The sequence below is a fragment of the Suricata suricatta genome, chromosome 6 (genome assembly GCF_006229205.1).
Source record: "Suricata suricatta isolate VVHF042 chromosome 6, meerkat_22Aug2017_6uvM2_HiC, whole genome shotgun sequence".
Lineage (NCBI taxonomy): Eukaryota > Metazoa > Chordata > Mammalia > Carnivora > Herpestidae > Suricata > Suricata suricatta.
The window spans coordinates 129,601,291-129,620,446 of record NC_043705.1 but is presented as its reverse complement, the minus strand read 5'-3'; the positions used below and the strand labels follow the sequence as shown (position 1 = coordinate 129,620,446).

At 36.9% G+C, this 19,156-nt stretch overlaps 1 long non-coding RNA gene and 1 pseudogene across 1 annotated transcript; both read left to right on the top strand.

The window, feature by feature from the left end:
- The first annotated feature begins 8,604 nt into the window (after positions 1-8,604).
- On the top strand, positions 8,605-18,770 carry LOC115293639. The gene is made up of 3 exons (XR_003909545.1): positions 8,605-8,675; positions 18,555-18,612; positions 18,747-18,770. It is a non-coding gene; the product is annotated as an uncharacterized LOC115293639 (long non-coding RNA).
- On the top strand, positions 16,175-16,354 carry LOC115295136 (annotated as a pseudogene).
- Positions 18,771-19,156: the final 386 nt, after the last annotated feature.

Genomic DNA, 19,156 nt, shown 5'->3' with positions numbered 1-19,156 from the left:
TATCTAATAATAAATAGAACTCAATTTTAACATGTGATATTTGCATATTACCTTTATTCTGAAATGAATTGTGCCCCCCCCCTCAAATGTATGTGTTGAAGCCATAACAACCCAGGTGACTGGCGATAAGGTCTCTAAGGAGGTGATCAAGGTTAAGTGAGATCATAAGGGGAGCCGTGATCTGGTAGATTGGGAGCTCTTATAAGAAAAAGGAGAGATACCAGAGCACTTTCTGCCACGTGAGGTCATAGCTAGAAGGAGGCTGTCAAAGCCAGGAAGAACCCCTCACCAGAACCCCACCATGCTGGCACCCTCATCTCAGACTTCTCACCTCCAGAACTGTGAGAAAGCAAATGACTGCTTTTGAAGCCACCCAGCCTGTGACATTTTCTTGGTTAAGTCACCCAGTTTGTGGTATTTTGTTATGGCCGCCTGAGTTGACTAATACAACTTTGTCACTTCATAAATATTTCATAGATCTTTATAATAAACACACACGCACAACATACACACACACACACACGCACACACACATACTTGTATTTAATGGAAATTTTTAGTATCCTAGAAGATACTTTACTCAAAAGAATATGTGTGTTTCAAGCTCCAAGGACTCTCAGGAAACCTAAAAATATCACTAATTTTCTTGTACATTTTGAAATCTTTCAGTGGTAATTTATGGTAATTACTGCAGCTTTATCAGAAATTAACACAAAAGGTTATGCCATTGTGACACTGTCACATTGTCAAAACTCTGCATTTGCCTACCCCGGTTCTGGAATTGCTTTGTCTCCCGAATCATGTGAGTCCCATTTCTGAAGCCGACACTTTCAAGCCAAGATTGATCCTAATCAATGGGCTTATTATAACCCTGGGATGAACCTAATTCTCACCATGTGAAGAGTGGACATGGCTTTTGACGAGAGACACTGTCTATTGTTTCCGCTTATACCTCTTACTCAGCCTTCATGGCTGAACTCTTCTCTTGGTTGTCGGTTTTCTTACTTGGTAATTGAGTTTTGTTTCTGGTTCTTTATCATGCCTTGTATGTATTATTTTATGATTTAATTCCAAATTCACTGCACATGAACTTTCCAAGGTTCTTATTGGCCCCTATCATTTTCAGTCACCTACATATTTATGTTAAAACATCTTTTAATTCCAGTATTTGATACCTAATTTCTAAAGTCTAAATTCAAAATATTTAAAATTGTGCTGTTTGGCTTAATACTCTGGACACAAAGGCTTGACGATAGTCTTATAACAGAAAATTAAACCTAAACATACCCTTGGAAAATAACCTCTTCAATGGAGTCGGTTTATGTTTACACAAGAAGGGTATTAGTTTCTTATTGATGCTGTAACAAATTACCTACCAAAAATTTAGTGGCTTAAACAATGCAAATGTGTTATGTTACTGTTCCTCAGGCCAAGATAAATCTCACTGGCTTTCTTCAAGTGTCAGCTGGTCTGCTTCCTTCTGGAAGCTCTAGGGGAGAATCCATTTTTTACCTTGTCCAGCTTTTAGAGATGCCTTGTATTTCCTGATTGTTTTGCATTGTGTAATTGTGATGCATTACAGTGGCATTATTTCAACCTCTGCCTCTGGTCACCCTGTCTTCTCTCTAACTCGCATTCCACTGTCTCTCTCCTACAAGGATCCTTGTAATTACATTGAGCTGTCAAATTAAAAGCAAGTCTAGGGCTAGGTAAGGAGAAACTTGATTTGGAAATACTATTGCAATAGAGAGAAGGCTCTGAACTTAAAATCTGTAAGCTTATCAGAAAACAGTCAAAACAAGATTTTTCTTTTATAGTGAGGAGCAAGCAAGCAAAATGAACCCAATGTAGGGAGTGAGATAAAATGATGTCCTGACTGGATTGTAGAGGCTCCCCTAGAGCCTTCAGAGGATGTTTCACCATGAGACCAGACTATTTTCCCCACAGAGGCCTCCAAGGAGGGACTGTGTGCTGGCTCAGGCTTAGGACCTGGGGCAGGAGATAATCTCAACTGGAATTTAGTTAAAAGACATTGGTTGTAATTGATGAGTAAGGACAAAACAGTTTAATTAATCTTTTATGAGGTAAATAATGGAAATATGGAAGGTGTTTCTGGTCTTAGTGTAAGTAAACAAGGGTGCTGTTGGGGTGTCGGGAGCATAGGAGGTGAGGTGGGCCTGTAGGAATTTGGGGTGGACATCTATGAGTCTTATTTAAGTCACATGAGGAAAGGCGATTCTTTTGGAGTAGCCATTTTCCAGAACAGAGAAAGGTGGAGGATTTCTTTAACCACCCTCTTAAGGATCACAGGTACAGTTCAAGATCATCCGAGCCCATCTGGATAATCCAGGATAACCTTCTCACTGCAAAATCAGTTAATCTGAAACTGAGAATACAAATATGGGAATTATTTAATCATTCCTGCAAATACAGGGTTGAGGTCATTTATTTATTTATTCTACCACAAGTGATTCAAGGTGGATTTGGACAGATCTTTGTTTTTCTTATTTCTAAACATCTAAACATCCATTTCCTGTCATAGGCATTAGAAGAGCTGATGTTTTCCCAGGGGCCTGCCTGGGCCCATGTTGCCCCAGATACCAGGGGTATCTCCCAAAGCAGTTTCTGATGAGGGAGCATGGGGCAAGCTGAGGGCAAAGTATAGGCTGGCACACACAGCACCCGCCTCCGGCTCCTGGTGGAATATATGTGCTATTCCACGGACACTCCCAGCTACCCAAGAACAAAGGAAAGGGGTTTAAGTGCTTGCCATGGTGATGTGGGAAACTAAAGCAAATTAAAAATTAAATTCCCTTACTGCCTATAGTCCATTGACAAGTCCTTGAAACTGACAGCTTGACTCCCTCTAGGGGTTCAATAGGCTGCCTAGATGATTACATTTTGCTAGGGGCAAAAGAGAACCTTAGCTTAACGTTATCCCAACCTAGAGGATTCTGTAGTCTGCTTCTTTTATCTCAACTGCCCCAAAATATATGCTGGAAATCATATTCCAAGCTTATGGCCTCCTTATTTACATCTGAAGGGTCTCATGACTGAGGTTTTATTAAGCAGTCATAAACGGTGTTTCTCTGGCAACAGATCCTCAAGGTTCTGGAATCCTTGGTTCCAAAATTCTTTAGAGACTTATTCTATGGCTGACTCGCTCCCACCCTATACACCTATATATAGGGTATATAATGATTACTCATGATCCCAGTGTAGCTCTTCCTACACATGGGTCCTGTCTCCATGCTTTAATAAAATTACCTTTTTTTACACCAAAGACATCATTAAGAATTCTTTCTTGACTATTGGCTCGAGACCACCCAACCATCACCCCAAAACTTCATCAGTTTCTCCTGGGAAACTTTTAAGCTAATGGTTCATACATATTCCCAAAGAGGCTTGTCCAACGGTGAATTCAGCTTAGAATTGGAACAAACATCATCTTAAGGTTCAGGTCTCAATGATCAAGGCCATGAAGGTTGGCAAGAGTCAGCATCACCAGTTGTCTGGTTGCACTTGGTCTGGAATTTGAATGCTCAAATGGGTTTAATTCCTGCAAAGATAACTCAAGGATGTGCATCAAATCAATCTTTACTTTTGAATCAGTATTGGAAGATTTATTACTGACATATTGTTCCCCATATGATTAGGCTATCTCCTGATGGCGGCTATTTGTTCTTATGTTCTTTTGTTCCCTTAAAATAATTAACTATTGAAGTCTATTCTTCTGAAGTTTCAACATAACCTAAGAAATTCTACAAGAAGGGTGCTTTGGGGAAGTAGCCCTGGTCAAGCATAAATCACAAGATAGGCAGGGTCTAAAATGATTTTGCTTAGGTCAAGAAAGCTATGTCTTGTCTGCCCAAGAAACCGTCTCTTCAATTTCAACAAACCTAATGACTTTTTTCTTCATCTGTTCTGAGTTTTTGTCTTCATTGCTGTCTCTGATGTCAAACCCTAACCCACGTTCTGTGATCTTCACATGTACTGCCAACATTAATAGCTTTAAAAGGTCAGATGCCTAGTGTAGCCATTTACCGACTATCAAGCCTTAATGGGACAAGCAAGTTTTACCAGCCTGCCTTGCTCCATTGCCATTCTTGCCCTACAATAATATACACAAACTTTTCCCAATGATGTAAGGGAAGGCATGTACTTTCTGCCATTTTGGCTTGTATGTAGGTGGATATATGCTTCCTATCAAATTTGCTCTTCCCTATACAAAACACATGCATACGTTTTTAGACTAACTTCTCTAGTGGAAACTATCTTACTTTAATCATTTTTCCATTTTAACTCTAATTCCTTTATCTAGGACATTATACTTCTTTGAAAGCATTCTAAATATTCAATATTTACCAGTCTCTGTGCACAAAATAATATTATAGTCAGTTTAATGTGTCTACATATAGGGCTTGTCAGCAGTATCTAATCTTAGATAATATTTATAGTAGTGTATATTCTTCTTCATCTCTGGTCATCCATTTTCACTTGGATTCCTGCAGTGGACCAATGGATTCCTAATTGCCTGTCTACTTTCTGCTCATATTTCCCACAAATCAGTTGTGCACAGAATTACTGGAGAAAAAATAAACTTATATTTATATATCTCTATCTCTATCATATCCATATCTATCTACATAATAAATACAATAATATGCAATAAATGCAATATATATGCATTTACATACACATTCAAATCTCTTCAAACTTAAAACATGGTAAAGATATACAGATGCTGTGTTACTCTTGGAATGAACTCCAAGATTGTATACAAAACTTGTCATCCTATGTGCTTTTTTTAAGCATCTTTTAGAATGTTATTTATTTTTTGAGTGAGAGGGCAAAAAGAGAGGGGTACAGATGATCCCAAGTAGGCTCAGCACTGAGAACAGTGAGCCCAGCTGAGGGCTTGAACTTACAAACTGTGTGATCATGATCTGAGCTGAAATCGGATGCTTAGCCAACTACGCCACCCAGGTGCCCCTGCTCTGTGCTTGTTAATATGAACTCTTACCAAACTCCCAGTCTAAAAACTAGTAATGATTTAGTGTGTAGTAAATAATTTGACCTTGCCAAAAGAGAGGTCTGATACTTGCCCTCAGCTTTTGCAAAGTAGTCTGAATTACATCTGATTAGAGTGTTTTTGTTTAAGAGAGGGTTGATCACACAGCTATATTCTTGCAGTCAGGACTGATCATGCCAGAAAGACCCACAGTGGGACATAGAGTGGAGGCTTTGGGTCATGCAGTGCCAGTCAACTTCAAGGCTGATATTAACCATATGGGGTCACTATTTTATGGAATTGCAGCTATATTACAATCAGTTACTGGAAGTAACAGGAACCAAGTAAATTTAGGAATCATGGGTCTAACTTCTGAGGAGCTGATGCCCAAGGAAATGTTTATATCAAGAAACAGCTAATATATGAAACCCCCTAGTTATTGTTATCTCTAATAGCTACAATAAAAATAAGATAGACTGTGTTGGGACTGATCCTGATGGTGGTCATGCTTGGATCGTAGGCATTCAGGGGATCAGTCTCTGGTTTCAGAGCTCCTACCAAAGGGGAAAATTGAGCTAAAATAACATAATTAAGAAAATTAGAATAACTTGCAAAAGACTGGGGGACAAAGTTCTAGAGTTTCATCACAGAAAGATGAAGATTTTTAAGCAGTTATTAAGATATTAGATATAGTGGATGCTGGTAGGGTTTTAATACAGTACTCTGGGAAGCTGGATGGACTGATGGTGCCCCAACATTGATGAGTACTAAATAAATCTGCTTAGTAATCTTAGTGTGAAGAAATTTAGAGAGCCATAGGCAAAGGTGACAATGACAAACCCAGCTCCCAAATGGCTGAGAGCCTGGTCCAGCAATCCAATCAAGATAAGTGCTGAGAAATAGGCCTGGGTCCTTGGCCTGACCCCTAGACCTGGACCCAAGGTTGTATGCATGAGTGGATAAATAAATGGTTGGGGAGGTATAGAAATTTGGGCATTCCTTGAAATGGGAACATCATAAATTATGGTTCCAAAATCTGTTGGTAGAGTTCCAATGGGAATCACAGTTAAATTAGGAGATTATAGGACTATAAATGTTGATGGGATTAAGGCAAAAGTTTAATGGAAATATATGCATTTGAACAGATTTTAGGTAACCTGTTTTTTTTTTTAAATCTTCTTTAGCTGAATGTATTATGAGGATAGACTTAGTATGTAATACAGAATCCATGAAAACCTACTCTTCCCCCAATACTGATTGGAGATTCTAAACGGAAACCCATAAGAGTGCCTGAACTCACACAGGTTGTTAATTTCCTAAACAAAACCCTTGTGTGGTTTGTCGATTGGACCTTATGGCAAAAATTTGTGAGTTTCACCCAACAACAGCATTGAAGTTTGAACCGGAAATCTCCCATTTGGGAGACATTTACTAGCTTGCTGTTAGAAATAAATAAAACTGTCTCTATGAGTGAGGGACATAAAATAACCCCTTAACCTATAAAGCCTATATTTTCTTGGCTGATGTTATAGAAATTCTAATGGAGAAGAGAGTACCTCTAAAAGTTCCATACTGAAATGGAAATGGTTCATGCTGGAATATGCTCTCAGGAGAATGCAAGAAGATCCTCACAAGCAGACAGCCTCTTCTCCCCCAGGGGTGACTCTGGAACCTCCTGAGGAGGTGTTAGATGCTATGGTCATCCCATGGTCACCTGAGCTCTTGAGCAGTGCTCTTTGTTCACCAACGGAAAGTTTCTTGGCTTATGGATAGCAGTTCCCAGGTGAATGGACAACATTCTGTTCAGTCTGTCATTTTGATGAGGGAAGGTAAAAACAAATCAGCTCAATGGGTTAAATTAGATGCTGTTTGCCCTTATGTTTGGGTTTTACTAACTCAAGTGTGGTGGGCAGTCATGTCATCAGGCAGAAGAACAACAGACCATTGCATATCACAGGGATGTCCACATGGGATCCTGCCCTGTGGGAGCCATTATGGATATTGAGGCAGTACATTAAAGTTGGACCTGCTAATGCTTATCACAGTAATACCTTCCCACAGACTTGATTCTGTGTGGAGGGGACAGTGAAATCTCTGTTTTTGGATTCCTTCTGATCTCTCTTCCATGTGTCTTTTCCTTTGGCTGATTTTAGTCTGTGTCCTTTCCCTGTAATCAACTATTACTATGAGAGAAAGGGCCTTCTGTGAATTTTGAGTCCTTCTGGCAAATTGGTGAATTTAACTGTGGTTTGAGGAACCTCCTGAATTTGCCGTTAGTGTCCAAAGTAAGGGCAGTCTCCTGGAGCACTCTATGCCCTCCAACTCTGTAGTCGAACTGAAACTCCTCATACCTAGTTCAAATTTTTCTGCATTTTTCTTTTCTTTTCATTTTAATCCATCTGGATTATAGCTTAATGTCATACAGTAAAACTCTACTTAATCTTTATGAACTTTTATAATATAAAAATATTGAAATGTGAAATTTATTAAAATGACAAACACATCTTTCTGTGAATTTATGCCACCTAGACATAAAAAAGATGTCCAAAGGTAATACGTGTCAGTTTATAAGTTAATTTTGTTATCATATCTATTCATTTTCATGTAGGTATCTAAGAAATTAGTTCTATAGCTAAAAATATACTTTTATTTTTTGATATATATGGATTTCCCATCCTTCCTCCCTCTCCCTTCTTCTCTCTCTCTTTCTTTCTTTTTCTTTCCTCTCCTGCCCTTCTCTCCCTCCCTCACTTCCTTTCCTCCTTCCTTCTTTCCTTCCTTCCTTCCTTCTTTCCTTCATTCCTTCACTCATATTATCCAAATGACACAGATAGTCTTCACCTTCTGTGGGTTATGATTGAGTGAGACAGTTTGGGATTTTTTTTAACCTAATTAGGATATTTACACTTCTTATTCCCATAGGCACTAGAACAACAATCATTTTAAATACTTTTTATTGCTAAATACTTTGCAAAAGTCTCTTTTATTTGTGAGATTGTATTTCCTAACCAAACAGTCTTGAATTTGTATTCTTGCTTACTGTCTTACTAAATTTGAGTTCCGGGCCAGCCTTTGTTTTTCTCATGTGGATTTTTAAGTTAACTGAAGTGGTATCTTCCAAAAAATATTGCTGTTTCTATAATTATTATGATTATACTTAGGAGAAACTCTATTATTCTGTTACAAGACAGTTTGCCAAATGCTTGCTTCTGTATACTATACAGCATTCTCACACCCTCGTGCCCTTCGATCGTCTCGGGTCTTGATTGCCAGGTGTGCAGTGTTACTGTTGCTTTGCATTAATACGAGGGGTTAAAGTTCCAGTCGCTCTAACCTCCAGGGTTCTAGAATTTAGGTATGTCTTCATTATACAGAAGTGTGGTCAGGAGCATAGTTTTGACAGACGTACATTGTTCCCCTGTTTGTTACAGCTCAGGTGTTTACCATCCAACCCTATATACGGTGTACTAATGACGTGAGCTCTTTTTTTGATATTTATTGACTCTGGCCTTAGTCTCATTCCTCTTTATGATCTTATTACTGCTTTGTGTTCCCCTCACCTGTTTTAACCCCCTTTCTCTCACAGTGTGCTGCTCGCCTCCTGTTTTACCACTAGATGGTACTCATATTTTTGGTATCTTTCAAATACACAACTGTTGTTATGGTAAGCAGAATTTAAATAACTCATATATATGGATAACTCTAAATATCAAGTCTAAATTATAATTTTAGAGGCCTTTATTATATTTAATTATAACTATATACATCTCATGTTAAATTCAAATGTTGCATAGATTCTTTTTTTACCTGAATTCCTGTAATGTAATTTTTCAGCATATATTTAAGAATGTAAAAACAAATATAAGGATGACAATGACTTATTTTACATTAAGTTTATATGCATAATTATTGTTCTTTAAAATTCTAATACTTTGGGTTTTTTGTAGCCCATATTCTCCTGCATTTCTTCTCAATTTGGTGTACACATTTTGCCTTTCTGTTTATCTGGTATTTAATCCTCCCATGGAACTGCTTACTTTTAATTGTAGAATAAATTTGAATGCTTTCTTATATGTATTACAACTTTTTTTAGCTTAGTGTAATCTGGAGACTATTCTAAGTATTGTCCATTTGTTAAACAGTTTGTTACTGCATCAATCAAATGAGACATGTACTGTTTCAATTCTCATTTTACATCTGAAGAAACTCAGAATTAGAGAAGTTAGGTAACTTCCTCATAGCCACAGAGTTAGCTATCGCTAGAGCTTGGGAGATGTCATTTCTAAATCCTACTATCTTTATTATTATGCAATATCTTCTAACCCAATAACAATGTTTCTGTTATTATAAAGTGTTCTGTTATTTGGCACCAATGGGAGGAAAAAAGTAACTGGGGCTTACATATGTATTTAAATAAAGAAAATAGAATTGCTAGCTTTGTGGTCTTCATAGAAAGAATAAAAATTAATACATATACTCTTGATGGATCGCAAGTTGAATATTAAGCAGCAATGGCAGATTAAGAGGTTTTATTATCATAACTATAGCATTGGAATTTAGTTTTCACCTCATTATTTCTCTATTGCTCTTTACCATTAATCTAGTGTTTCCATTTCAACTTTTTTCTATGTAGCTGAAAGAGAAAAAAATTATATACAGGAACTTGTTTAAAGCAAGAACTGAAAAACTGACTACATCCATAGCCTATTTGTTTTTCTAATTTTTTAATGTTTATTTTTGACACACACACACACACACACACACACACACACAGCAAGTGGGGAAAGGGCAGAGAGAAAAGGAGACATGGAATCTGAAGCAGGCTCCAGGCTTTGAGCTGTCAGCCCAGAACATGACAGGTGGGATAGTCCTAGCATGAAAGGGAGAAGAAAGGGCCCGTCTTCTCTGTACATAGAAAGATATGTTTAATTTCATGTTACCATGGTACAGAGGAGTGAAGAAATGAGACACAAAGAATAATAAGGATAATAAGAAGAAAATAAAAGAATAAGAGAAATAGAAAAAAAGACATAAAAAGAATGATGTGTTCAGTGAAAAATCGGGAAATTGAAAGCTTTGGGAAGAGATGATTGATGAAAACTATCAAGGCCCATAAAATAATAAAGACGTATTAGTATAATTTTAAAGTAACTTTCAGTATGGTACTTTGGTATAAAGCTTCTCAATTCACACTTTCTCACCCTAAGGACATTCATTAAAGTCTGCTTCACACAGGTTTGGTTGACATCTAACCAAATAAGAAAGATTCAAGATTTAGACCACTATGCACAACTCCAACTACAAATAGAACAGGAGTTGAGCTCAAGAACACAGATTACACACACAGGGGAAGCAATATGTCAGAGCTAGAATTGTTTAGGGTTAAAAATATAACTGTGTCCTAAAACTCTCTGAAGGTAAAGAAGGGATTTTCAACATAAATGGAATAGGGGATAAAGGCCTTCATTCCAGGAGTTGGCCAGTTTCATACACAGTTAGGTGAAGTCTTGGGGACGGGCATTCTAAACATCTCTATGTTTCCATCCTGACTCTGTAATTGCACTGCTGTATCATTTTTACTCAGTGATGTTGCAGTAACTGAGTACATCTCAGTTTTACTTCTTAAAATGTTTGCCAAAATATTATTAGAGGGCAGTTGAAGAATTATATATAAGATAGGCAATCACAATATTGTGTATAATGGTAATACATACACAGTGTAAATTTAATTAATAGAAGATTGAAAAAAGTGTCACCAGTGTGTCTGATTTGAAGCTCTATATAAGCGAAACACAGTGACAGTGAATAATGGTATTAAAAAAGCATGTTGCAGAAAAATATCTATAATTATACCATTAAAAACATGGATAAATGGATAAACATGGATCAAAAAAAAAAAACATGGATAAACACAAATATCTTTGCTTTCCCCCCACACATTCAGAGAGTTCTATTGGTAGACGCAGACTTCCTTATCATTAATTCATGGCCTCAACTCATGATTCAGTGTATATTGGCGATTTTTCCTTTCAATCAAAACAAGCATCCAGGTATACTTCCTCAAGTTCTGCTCCCTAGGAAGATTTCCCTTCATTACCGTCCTTCAGGGTGTCTCAGAAACAGCCTGAGACAGGCCCTGGGCCAGATACCACCGCATCTCATACAGAACTACTGTAAACTGGGCCCAAGATTTCTCTTCCTCTGTCAACTGGTCAAAGGGAATTGCCACTGAGGCCATAGTTGCAAGCTAGGAGAAAGAAGGCAGTGGAGTCAAAGTGGAAATCATGGGCATTTGGGTTACTTCTTCATGTGATTTCTTTTGCCTTCAGGTCCTGCTCAGACTGATACTGTATATACCACTTCCATTTGATGATGCAGTACTGTTGTGCATGCCCAACATAATGTCCATGTGAGCCAGGGAGCACCTAGCTCATGACTGAAAGCTTCGGTTGCATGGTAACTTGTTGGCTCATGATTAATCAATCATTCAGTCTCTGCTAAGGCCTATTTCACCAAAGTAGAGTAGTTATTCACAGAAGATGGCTAGGCTTTGCTTTTAATCCCTTAGGGCTTGCCCTGTAATTTGCCCACAGAGGGCTGGTACAGGCTCCAAATAGCATTCCCGTCAGTGACTCACATTTCAATCACCATCTCCTGGATCGTATGGTCAAAGCAGTGGAGCAGCTTGAGCAGCAGTCCGGGCTCCTTGCAGAGCCTTCTTTTGTTTTGGCTCTCACACAAAATAAGCAACTCTTGGGTGACTCAATAGACGGACTAGAGTTAACATACCCAAATAAAGACTATGTTGTCTCTAAAATCCACAAAAGCCCGTTAGGTATTGTGCCTCTTTTCTGTTTGTAGAAGTGCCCAGATGCACCTACTTATTCTTAGCCTTGGAAGGGTCATCTCAACATGCCCCACACCTTGATCATTTGGAAATTTCACAGACTAGAAGGCCCTAATTTGATGGATTCACTTTCCACCTTTTGACACACATATATTTTATCAGTAAGTCTAGAGTAGTTACTGCTTCTTGCTTACCAAGTCTCATAAGGATAATGTCATCATTATAATGGATTAATGTGATATATTGTTGTAGGGAAAGGTGATCAAGATCCCTGCAAATTAAATTATGACTTAGGGTTGGAGAGTTGATATATGCATGAAATGGGGTAATTAAGGTATATTGCTGAAAGCAAACTAATTCAGGTGGTTTTTTATCAACAGGATATGTAGAAGGGGGAAAAAATCATTTGCCAGCTTAGTGGCTCCATACTTTGCATCAGGGAGTATGTTAATTTGCTCAAGCAAAGAAATCATATTTGGTAAAGTAGCTGTAATTAGAGTCACCACTTTGTTATGCTTGTGATAATCTACTGTCAGTCTCCAAGATCCATCTGTTCTCTGTGCAACAAAAAGTTGCATAGAGATGTGGTGGGAATCACCTACAGAGAAGAGCAATCACAGAGCAATTAATTTTTCACAGTAAAGTTGAATGTTGCATCTTCTGCAACCTCTCAGGGTGGGTAAGTAGTTCTTAAATGATAAATTCTCTGTAACTTTCCAATCTTCCTAAGCCTTTGAGTCTACCATAAACCAAAGCAGATCTGGAATTTCAAGTTCACGTAACGTGGGTCATCTTTACGTTTCATCTACATTTTAATCAATGAAGCATTCTGTTAGAGCCCTTTCTAACTCCCCAAGTTGCTGTATTAAATGCAGAAACCCCTGCTTATCAATGAATTTGGCCTGACCCAGTTTTGTGGGGGTTTTTTTCATCATTATCCCACACCCTTAATATGTATTCCCACACATAGTCCCCAAATTTCTGTCTGCATAAATTAGAAAAATCAAGTAGCTCTTTTGCACTGTAGCACACTTCCTCATGGGTCAAGTTTTATCCCTCACCTTTAGGACCCTCCTGAGACTTGAGTCTAGTTGGGTCAGAAAGCTAAGAGGGGTTGTGGAAGTGAGGGACAGTGTCCTGTGGGACAACTTCCTCAGGGTAGGCCTTTCCACTTTCCTTGGGAAATGCAGGGTTAATCTCCTCAGACATGGATGGAGAGGCTTCTGGTCCTGCCAAGGAAGACTCATCAGAATTTAGAAGCTCAGGGAGTCCAGTTCATTAAGGTCTTTCCACACATCCATATTCCAACTTTTAATATCCAGTCCCTTCCCAATCAGTGCTCTCAATTTAATAGTAGGCACCCTATGAAGCTAGGGATTCAATCTGCATGGTTATTCAGCCACTGACAAAATAAAATCTGGGGGTTTGTTTTAATAATCTCATTTTTTTACATTTCTATTTTAAATTTAGTTAGTTAATTTTAGCATATACAGTGCAATATTTATTTCAGGAGTGGAACTCAGTAATTCATCAGTTACATACAACACCCAATGCTCATCTCAAGTGCCCTCCTTAGTACCCATCACCCATCTATCCTATCCCCCACCCACTTCCCTCCATCAATCCTTAGTTTGTTCTCTATCATTGAGTTTCTTGTAATTTGTTTCCTTGTTCATCTATTTTCTTTCTTAAATTCCATGTATGAGTGAAATTATATGGTACTTGTCTTTCTCAGACTGACTTATTTTGATTAGAATGATACATTCTAGCTCCAGTCACATCATTGCAAATGGCAAGATTTTGTTCTTATTGATGGCTTAGCCATTCCATAATATTCCATAATATACCATTATATATATCTATATATATACATACATATATATACATATACACACACATATATACATACATATCACCAATATAATACATATATACATACACTTGTTCTTTAACCATTCATCAGTAGACATTAAGGCTTTCTCCATAGTTGGGCTATTTTTGATAATGCTGCTATAAACATTAGGGTGCATGTGCCCCTGTGAATCCGTATTTATGTATCCTTTGTATCTTTTGGGTAAATTGGGTGGATCTTCCAGTTTTCGTTTTTTGAGGAAACCTCAAGCTGTTCTCCAGAGTGGCTGCATCAGTCTGCATTTCTACCAACAATGTAAGAAGGTTCTGCTTTCTCCATATCCTTGCCAGCATCTATTGTTTCTTGGGTTGTTAATTTTTAGCCATTCTGACAAGTGTCAAGTGATACTTCACCATGGTTTTGCCTTGCATTTCCCTGATGATAAGTGATATTGAGCATCTTTTTTTTTTAAGTTTGTTTGTGTTATTGTGTGTGAGAGAGAGAACATGAATGGCAGAGAAGCAGAGAGAGAGGGGGAGAGAAAGAATCCCAAACAGGTTCCACACTGTTAGTGCAGAGCCACAGGAACTGTTAGCTCATGACCTGAGCTGAATCAAGAGGTGGAGGCTCACCCAGGCATCCCAAGCATCTTTTAATGTGTCTGTGGCCCACCTTGATGTCTCCTTTGGAAAAGTGTCTGTTCCTGTCTTGGGCCCATTTCTTAACTTGGTTATTTGTTTTTGGGGTGTTGTAAGTTCTTTATAGATTTTGGGTACGAATGCTTTATCAGATGCCATTTGCAAATATCTTCTCCCCTTCTTTAGATTGACTTTTAGTATTATTGTTTCCTTCACTGTGCAGAAGTTTGTTTTTTTTTTTTATCTTGATTAAGTCCCGATAGTTCATTTTGGCTTTTGCCATGTGACTGTAGGATATAATCATCTATTTCAGGGCAGACACAGAAGCTCTCAGGTTGTTTACATAGCACTTGAGGCTTGAAATTGAAATCCCAGAGCTCATTCTTTGCTTTCTCTGCTTTGTACAGAGACGTTAGGAGCAACCAACCTATCTCATTTTATTCAATGGTTTCATTAAAATGTTCAAAGGTATCATATATCTGGTTTATAAAATCCTTGCTTTGTAAGTGCTTTATTATTAGCATCCAGTGTTAATATTTTGTGTAACTGTATAACCACATCTGAGATGGACTATAAGTGCTCTCTTTCTTCCTGAAAATAGAGTTGTTAGGACCTTAAATCTAATCAGAATAGAGGGTCTGCTTTAGAAATTGCAAAACCAATTTAGAAAACTTATTTTTGAGATTCTGCTCCTCGCTACCAGTAACATATCTGTTTTAATCAGGGTTCTCCAGAGAAACAGAACCAACAAGGTGTGTGTGCATGCATGTATGCATGTGCATGTGCATGTGTGTGGTGTGTGTAGAGAGAAAAATATGGATATTTATTTTGATAAATTGGTTCACATGATTACAGAGCTTTCCAAATCCAAAATATGAAGAGTGAGGCAGCAAGATGGAGAAGATTTGATGTTTAAAGGTAATCAGGCAAGGGTTAATGTTGTAGCTCATGTCCAAACAGTTCAAGTTGGAAGGTCATCTTCTGGCAGAATTCCTTTGCACCTGGGGAAGTTAGCCTTGTTTGTTCAGCCCTTTAACTGATTGTATGAAATCTACTAACACTATGGAGGGCAATCTACTCTACTCAAAATCAATAGATTTAAATTTAATCTCATCTAAAACACTTTTGCAAAAACATCCAAAATAACATTTGACCAAATATTTAGGTATCACCCAGAGAAATTGACACATAAAATTAACTATCCTACTCTACATAGCATCCAGCCTAATTGTGTATTTGCCATTATATACCAAATGCCTTTTTATTTCAATAGACTTTACTACTTCTAGCACTTTTCAGGGAAAAATAAATTTTAATTAGTGTTTAAATTCTTTCATTCTTTATTTAATTTCTCAGTGGAGTAGTGAAATGAGACTATATGTCCTCTTTTTACATAAATGTCCTTATTTCATATATTAATCAACTTCTCCTGTGGTGACGAATAATCCCTAATCTCAGTGGCTTAATTTTTTTAATTTTTATTTCTTCCTCTGGTTCTGCATCTGTTGGGCTTAGCTGGACTTCACAAGCTTTTTATTCTAGGATTTGGGGTGAAGAAATATCTGTACTGTGGGCATGATATTGTTATTGAAGAGAATTTAAGAGGGACAAGCTTAAGGTAATGAATCTCAAAGCCTCTACTAGGACTGACCACACTGTTTTTCACAGAGTCAGTTGATCAAAGTCATTTATGTGGGAAAGATCAGAGTTGATAGAGTGGGAATGGACACACTCTCTAGTCTATTGAATGTACCAAAGAGTCATATAGTGAAAGGCAGGGAGGCATAATATTATTACTAATAAGTAACTAATAAATATGAATCATCATCGCTTCTCAGCCTTTTGGCTAAGATCAAGTGTAGTATCTGTTCTTATCAGTTCAATAAATATGAATCATCATCATTATCATCATCATCATCACCATCATCACCATCTAGGAGAGTATTGCTAAAGAAATGCAGTGTATCCACGTGCATAACATTTTAATAAGTAGGGGGCAAAACTTTTCCATCCAACCTGGTTCCTTTGCTGAAAATTTTTTTTCACATTAATTCTTAGTGTTAACATAAATATCATGATTAACATGGCTAACATTCAAAACACCCCAAAATACTTCTATCTGGAGGAGGATTATGGAAACTGAAGAAAAGGCACATAATGATAAAACCTTAGTAGTAATAATTCTGTTTGTTATGTATAGATGTGGTTTCAGGCTCTTCTACATGCTTGATTGGCATGATCTTATTTAATTGTCATAAGATTCATATGAAGCACTTACTTTCATTATCTCCATTTTAAGATGAGAAAACTGAGACAATAAAAGTTAACCCAAGTACCTATGAATGAGTAGGAAATAGAATTAGAATTCAACTTTAATCATGTAAGAGCCACAGTATCACACTGTTACTGCTATAATATAGGAGTAGTCCACAGTTGTGAATACCATCTTATTTTAATATAACAAATGCACTGTACATTTTTCATTAAAAATGCCTAGTAAACATGTATTTAAATTTTACATCATTTCTTCTTAGAGGCATATGAAAATATAGATGCATAGGTTCTCAACTTTATTAAAGATCTTTGGAAGTTTTTACACCATTTAGAAAGATATGTGATGTGCTTCACATGGGGATACAGGTTGATGAATTCCACATTCACAGATTTACACTTAGATAATAGATAATTTGACTTCATCAGAATCCACAGGAGTTATTTTTAAAGACATTCCTATCATTCATGTCATCAGTTTCTGTCAGATATTCATGTTATGAATTTCTCTCTGTCATGTATATACATCAAGAGAAGAAGCATCAGTTGTATATGTTATCAAGTAGACTATCCTTATAAAGTTAACTTTTAGCATGTGTAGTGATGAGACTATGTTTTTAAAAACATTAGTTTTCCAAAAAAAAGCTCACAGCTATATTTAATTATAGAAATCAAGTTAAAAATTTTATGCGACAACGTATGCTGTATGCATCTAAATCTGCTAAATTGTATAGAATATGCAACGTGAGTCATATATTGCTGGCAATGGGAATACAATAGTCTCAGTATTTTTTAGTTAGAATAAGAAAATACTAAGAGTTGGATGCTTAAAAGTACACATAGATATGAATTATGACGATATCTAAGCCCATAAAAACTTTGTTATGACCTATCTGGATAATTACAAGAAACCTCTTATTTGACATACTTAGCACACTGTTGACACACCTGGATCCTCATAACAGATAAGCAGGTGTATTTGCAGTCGTTTCTCAGTTCCCTATTAAGCAGTACACAAGCAAAAAATTTGGAAGTCCATAAAATAGAGATAAATATAGAGATTAGAGGTCACCTACATGATGTCTCCAAGTGATGGTAGCATTGGGTATAGAAAGTATGTTGAACAAGCAGATTGTGTGTCACAGTACCTGTGTATAATACAAGGAAGAATTTTTACTTACTTTTGAACACTTCTAACAATACTATCGATGATATGGCTAACTTTAGTATGTATGCATACACATTACAGTTGCTATCATACAATTTAAATGGGTTTAGGGAATTGCACGAACTCCACAAAATGCTGATCACATATGCATCTATTCGAAAGTATGCATGATGGTACCTCTTCTATAAAGGAAAAGAAAAATAGTGGGATACCTGACAGGTTGCCAAACATTCTACACAAAGGTAGCATCTGAGAGAAAACTTGCTTTATTATTTTGGCAAGTGGAATAAGTATCTGGAGAAAGAATGCAACTGAAAATTACAAAAGCATGAAAGTTTCTTTTCTATAGTACAGAATCCAATTTCCTGTTCATTTACTTGCCAGGATTCAGCATTACTTGTCAAGAATCAGTGATGACTCTTTTGAGTTTAAATCCTCGCTGTCCTTGCTGACAGAGAAGCAAGAGACTAGAGGATTCTAGAATAACAGTTGGGAATTTGAAAAGGCAAAAACAGTACACCTCTGACACTTGTATTTCTGCATACATCTTGGCCTTTGGCTATTATGATGATATATGTACATATCATAATATCATATATATAGTGGAAAGAACAGATATATAAGATCTACCCTCTACAATTTCTACGTGTACAATACAGTTTGCCACTAGAAGCACAGTGCTTTACAGCGCATCTCTAGAACTTATCTAGTGTAACTGAAACTCTAGACCCTTTGAACAGGAACTCCCTGTTTCCCTCCTCCCCCAGTTCCCATCATTCTACTTTCTGCTTCTATGAACTTGACCATCTTAGACATCTCACATAAGTAAGTATCCAGATATTCCTAATATTTACTCCTTCTCTGAAAATTTATCTTCTGGAAACAAGATCTGAAAATTGTAACTTAATGCTTATGTAATATTTTTGAAACTGTTTTTCTCCCGTTTTCTTGTTTGTCAGAATAGGAGGCATGGAAACAGTACGTCAGAAGCAAATCATATTGAAACTACGTTTCTTTATAATTTGAAGTATTCATTAAAATTTAGTATTTTATAATACATTTTAAACAATTATTTTGTTGTTTTATTGACTGTAGATTATATTAGTTTTCTAGAATTACCTAATTACATAAATGTGAGACATTTATTGCCTCACATTTATGGAAGCTAAAACTTCAAGATCAAGATGTAAGCAGGGTCAGTTTCTTGTAGGGGGTCTCTCTTTTTGGTTTCTAGATGTATGTATTCTTCCAGTGTCTTTACATCCTCTTTCCTTTTTGTGTATTTGTGTCTATAATAATGATCACCTCTTCTTGTAAGACCACTGGCTGTATTGGATTAAGATCCATTTCCTTTGAATTAATTTAACCT